This window comes from Pongo pygmaeus, chromosome 6, assembly GCF_028885625.2.
Source record: "Pongo pygmaeus isolate AG05252 chromosome 6, NHGRI_mPonPyg2-v2.0_pri, whole genome shotgun sequence".
Classification (NCBI taxonomy): domain Eukaryota; kingdom Metazoa; phylum Chordata; class Mammalia; order Primates; family Hominidae; genus Pongo; species Pongo pygmaeus.
The window spans coordinates 9213650-9219753 of NC_072379.2; the positions used below are offsets into that span (position 1 = coordinate 9213650).

The 6104-nt window shown below is 45.1% G+C and overlaps 1 non-coding gene across 1 annotated transcript; it reads left to right on the top strand.

Annotated features, from left to right (window-relative positions):
- Positions 1 to 1003: 1003 nt before the first annotated feature.
- Positions 1004 to 1129, top strand: LOC129041838 (small nucleolar RNA SNORA40). The gene has a single exon (XR_008503972.1). It is a non-coding gene; the product is annotated as a small nucleolar RNA SNORA40 (small nucleolar RNA).
- The last annotated feature ends 4975 nt before the right edge of the window (positions 1130 to 6104 follow it).

Genomic DNA, 6104 nt, shown 5'->3' on the forward strand with positions numbered 1-6104 from the left:
TTTTCCACCCTGAGCGGGCCAGGTGTTCCTTGCCCTCATTCCTGTAAACCCACAAACTTCCAGCTTGGGTGTTAGGGCCATTATGAACATGTTACAGTGCTGCAGAGATTTTGTTTATGGCCAGTCTTGGGGCCAGTTTATGGCCAGATTTTGGGGGGCTTGCTCCCAACAGTGAAGACATGGAACCAACTTAAATGCCCATCAGTGACAGATTGGATAAAGAAAATATGGTACATATACACCATGAAATATTATGCAGCCATAAAAAAGAATGAGATCGTATCTTTTGAGGGAATATGGATGAAGCTGGAGTCTATAATCCTTAGCAAACTAATGCAGCAATAGAACACCAAATACCACACGTTCTCACTTATAAGTGGGAGCTAAATGATGAGAACTTATGAACACAAAGAAAGAAACAACAGACACTGGGGTCTGCTTGAGGGTGGGAGGAGGGAGAAAAGCAGAAAAGACAACTATTGGGTACTGGGCTTAATACCTGGGTGATGAAATAATATATACAACAAACCACGATGACATGTGTTTACCTATGTAACAAATCTTCCCACGTACCCCCAAACCTAAAATAAAAGTTTTAAAAAAGAGTTTTGTTTTCAAAATCCTTTCTTCCTAGTAGGTTGCAAATTGTACTGAATAAGAATAACCAGGGATGGGGCCGGGCACGGTGGCTCACGCCTGTAATCCCAGCACTTTGGGAGGCTGAGGCAGGTGGATCACGTGAGGTCAGGAGTTCGTGACCAGCCTGACCAGCATGGAGAAACCCTGTCTCTACTAAAAATACAAAAGTTAGCACATGTTAGCTAACAAAAGTTAGCTAACAGGCATGGTGGCACATGCCTGTAATCCCAGCTACTCAGGAGGCTGAGGCAGGAGAATCACTTGAACCCACGAGACGGAGGTTGCAGTGAGCCGAGATTGCATCATTGCACTCCAGCCTGGGTGACAGAGTGAGACTCTATCTAAAAATAAAAATAAAAAAAATAGTTCCTTGGAAGTTAAAGGTTAAGCTTAAGGACTAATTCAAAGGCAGGTGCAAAAAATAAACCCTCTTTTGTAACCCAGAACTCATTTTTCAGTATGAGTTTTGATACATATAAGAAGGAAGGCCAGGCACGGTGGCTCACGCCTGTAATCCTAGCACTTTGGGAGGCCGAGGCGGGTGGATCATGAGATCAGGAGATCAAGACCATCCTGGTTAACATGGTGAAACCCCGGCACTACTAAAAATACAAAAAATTAGCTGGGGGTCGTGGTGGGTGCCTGTAGTCCCAGCTACTCGGAAGGCTGAGGCAGGAGAATGGCATGAACCCAGGAGGTGGAGCTTGCAATGAGCCGAGATTGCGCCACTGCACTCCAGCCTGGGCGACAGTGCCAGGCTCCGTTTCAAAAAAAAAAAAAAAAAAGAAGGAATATGATACCTGAGATGGTTTAAAATAATGGAGGTATTGATAACCACAAAGGTTGGTTCCAGGACTGTAGGGTTGATCATTTAAAAGCATAGGACATAAGGAAAATCTCAGCTATGTTGATTTAGTATTCCACTGTCATGCTTACATGATATAACAAGACAGCTTTTCTTAAAGGCTTTTATCTTGAGAACATGATTTCTAGAGTTGTAATGGCATATCCCACAGATTTGTACTATGCTTGAGTGTGATTCCTTAGGAACAAATATGATTTGAACTCATTCATGTTTAGAGAGGGCGTCAAGTTGAAAACCAGGCAGATTCATTTACCCTAAAAATGACTCTAAAGTAAAGTGATTGAAGAAATTAGATTCCAGAGATTCTGGGTGGGAATTTTGAAGTATATTTACATTCAAGTGGACATAAAAGAGGCCAAAATTCAAGAATTGTGGGCTGACAGGAGAGCTGTGGATTAAGCATCAGTTCTATTAAAAGGGGGGCTGGGCACAGTGGCTCACACATTTAATCCCAGTGATTCAGGAGGCTGAGGTGGGAGGATGGCTTGAACCCAGGAGTTCGAGACCAGCCTGGGCAATATAGCAAGACCCCATTACAGGTATGAGCCACTGCATCTGGCCTCATCTTTTAATTAACATAAAGCCCTTAGTTCCTACACCTTTGCTCCACAAGAGTGAAGTCAACACTGAGCCTCATCGAGACATCTCTTCCCACTGTGGGCCCCGAAGCTCAGTGAAGCTAATTTGCTGGCCTCTGGAGAACCAAAGTCTGTGTCTAGAAATGGTTCCAGCAACTTCTCCACACCCCATAATGAAATAGATTACTGGGCTTTTTCCTGATGTGATGCAAGATCAAATACACTTTGAGTAATTCAGATTTTAGACTACACCAGCCAAAACCACAAGGACACTGTGCTACTGTCTTGAGTTGGTGAAGCTCTTTTCATTCTACCTAATCACCCTGTGGCCCTGGGTGACAGCCAGCCTCTCTCCAGCCAAGAAGATCATGACTACAGTTGTGTAGTGTTTGGTTCATAAAAGATCTGAACAGGAAATTCAGGCCATTCCAGGCTGGAGTGCAGTGATGCAATCATAGCTCACTGCAGCCTTGAACTCCTGGGCTCAAGCAATCCTTCCTCCTTAGCCTACTGGGTAGCAAGGAGTACAGGCATGCACCACCATGCCTGGCTCATTTTTTCTTTTTTTTTTTTTTTTTTGGTTTTTGTAGAGACAGGGATCTCACTATGTTGCCCAGGCTGGTCTCAAACTCCTGGACTCAAGTGATTCTCCCACTTCAGCCTTCCAAAGTACTGGCATTACAGGTATGAACAACCATGCCTAGCCCCATATTAGTGTTTTCTCTTTTTTTTTTTTTTTTTTTTTTTTGTACTTTTAGTAGAGACGGGGTTTCACCATGTTAGCCAGGATGGTCTTGATCTCCTGACCTCGTAATCTGCCCGCCTCGGCCTCCCAAAGTGCTGGGATTACAGACGTAAGCCACCGCGCCTGGCCCCATATTAGTATTTTTCCTATACAATATTAGATGAGCAATATGTAAAAATACTGATTTGAACAGGTTTATTCCATTTAGTCAGAGAAGATAAGCCAAAGCGCTCAGGAGGAAATCGCCCAGCCAGTGACATTTCACAGTAACATCGAATACTTTGAGCAAATAAAGAATAGCACATGACAGGAGGAACATTTCAATTTTTTAAAAAAAAGCAAAGTGCAACATGAGCAGGCCAGGGCAAAGGAAGATTTGAATGTGAGCTCTGGCCTCACAACAGGAGAGATGGGTGAGGGTAGAAGAAGGCAAGGAAACCTCAGAAGATCCAAGTCTTGGCCAGATGTGGAGGGAGAGCAATGGGGCACAGAGCTACTCAGAATTCTGCAAACTCTTTTTATTTATTTATCTATTTATTTATTTACTTATTTATTTGTTTATTTTTGAGATGGAGTCTTGCTCTGTCACCCAGGCTGGAGTGCGGTGGCACAATCTCGGCTCACTGCAACCTCCGCCTCCCAGGTTCAAGCAATTCTCCTGCCTCAGCCTCCCGAGTAGCTGAGATTATAGGCGCCCGCCACCACACCCGGCTGATTTTTGTGTGTTTAGTAGAGATGGGGTTTCACCATGTTGGCCAGGCTGGTCTTGAACACCTGACCTCAGGTGATCCACCCACCTCAGCCTCCCAAAGTGCTGGGATTACAGGCGTGAGCCACAGCGCCCTGCCTGAAAACTCTTTTACACAAACCCAAGCCTCTTCTGTGCCTCAGTTTCCCCACACTCCTTGGCTCCCTGGGAGACCCGGCCCTCCGCTCCAGCCGCTCCGCATCTCCACACCATGTTGGTCTTGGCCCACACAGCCAGAGCTTGTTTGAGAGCCCTCAGCTCTCCAGGGCACAGCTCAAGGATACAGGAATTGGCCCTGGGGTTGTCAGATCCCCTCCAAGTACCAGGGAGTGAGTTTCCTCAAATGAGTCACCAACCGCCATGCACAGGTTTCAACCCCAAAAGACACAGCAGAGCTCTCACCTTGACCTTCTCATGAAGCCTCAACTGCCTGTGTCTGTGCTTTTCCTTCCCATGCGACAAGAACTTTCCTTACATCCTGTCCTCAGCCTCCCACTCTGGATTATTCCAAAGTCCATCCTCCAAGCTGGGCTCCTTAAGGAAATCATTCCCAGCCTTCGGAATTCTAAGTCAAACATCTCCTCTTTTTGGAAAGCCTAAATTTGAAGGCTATCCTTCCCCACCACCCGGTTTTTGTTTGTTTTTTGGTTTTTTTTTTTTTCGTAACGCTTTGGGTCCAACTTGGAAATCAAAGCTGAGAAATTACTTCTTCAGCCTAATGAAATCCACATTTCCTCTTCTGGGGCAAAAAGTTCTATCTGAACGTAGAGAGCCCCAGGGAAGAAAGCTCAATCAAGAGGGAAAAATACAGCAACTGTATTTTTCAATTCAAAATAGGATGACACCCTCAACAAATGAAAGGATAAAGAATCAACAGCTTAGGTCAATAAGGAAACAAAAAGCTCATGTGAGCAGGTCAGGGCTAAAGAACATTAAAAATGGGATCTGGCCTCATCTGTAACAGGACAGAGGAGTGGGGTGGACAAGGGGGAGGAAACCTCAGAAAACCGAAGTCCTGGACAGGTGTCAGGGTTGGGGAGAGGGGCACAGAGCCACTGAGACACCCAGAGAAAAACTCCTGCAGGGAATGATGTATCAGAGATGTGAAGACCGAAGAGCTTGCCAAGAGGCGGTCAAAAGAATGTTTCTGCCAGGGAAGGTGGGTCACTACTGTAATCCCAGCACTTTGGGAGGCTGAGGCTGGTGGATCACCTGAGGCTGGGAGTTTGAAACCAGCCTGGCCAACATGGTGAAACCCCATCTCTACTAAAAACACAAAAATTAGCTGGGCATGGTGGCAGACACCTGTAATCCCAGCTACTTACAAAGCTGAGGCAGGAGAATCACTTGAACCCAGAAGATGGAGGTTCCAGTGAGCCAAGATCACGCAACTGCACTCCAGCCTGGGTGAGAGAGCAAGACTCCATCTCAAAAAAAGAGTGTTTCTAACCAAGTCAGCATGAAACAGCAAGTGGGTGTGGGGGACACAGGAGCCTGACAAGGGAGGTGACCTGGGGGTAGGGCTGGGCCATGAGCATAGGCATCAGGGATGATAAAGGAGTCCAGAGAACCAGATGTGGGTCCTCCGACGGTCACTGCTTGCTCCTCCAAAGGAGGACCACCGATGGATTCTCCCACAGGCAGGACCAAATCCAAGTGCAAATTGAGGAGGCCCCAACCCAAAGAGTCTCATTGCCAAAAAATGATCTATTTTAATAATTTCTCAGTCACCTTAGACTAGCATGTCACTTTGTACACCCAATGTTATATTGTTCATAATATTCAACAGAAGAGAGGATGATATTACTCCCAATAACGCAGAAGGTGTACACTCCCTTATGATATTGTTCCTAACCTCCAGGGGGGAAGAGGATGATACTACTTCCAACATCCCAGGGGAGTGTACAGCACCCCAGTGATATTTTTCATAATATCCACTGGGAAAGAGGGTGATAGTTCTCCCAATACCACAGGGGGTGTACACCCCCCCCGTGATATTTTTTGAAATATCCATGAGGAGAAACAATGATATTACTCCCAATATTGCAGGGGGTGTACATGCCCTTGTGATGTTGTTCATAATATTAAGGGAAAAAAAGAATATTATTCTCTCGCCCCTGAATATTACAAACAATATCATGGGGGGAGGTTCATCCCCTGCGATATTGGGAGTAATATCATCCTCTCCTCCCCTAAATAGTAAAAACAATATCATAGGGGAATGTACACCCCCTGCAATACTGGGAGTAATATCATCCTCCCTTCCCCTTGAATATTACGAGCAATATCACAGGGGGTGTGATATTGTTTGTAAAATTTTTCGTAATATGCCCGCTGATATTGTTCATAATATTAAGGGGCAGAGATGATAATATTACTCCCAATATCGCAGGGAGTGTACACTCTCCTGTGATATCATTTACAATTTTCAGGGGCAGAAAGAAAAATGATCTCCTTTAATAATTTCTCAGTCACCTTAAAATAGCATGTCACTTTGTACACCCCATGTTATATTGTTCATAATATTCA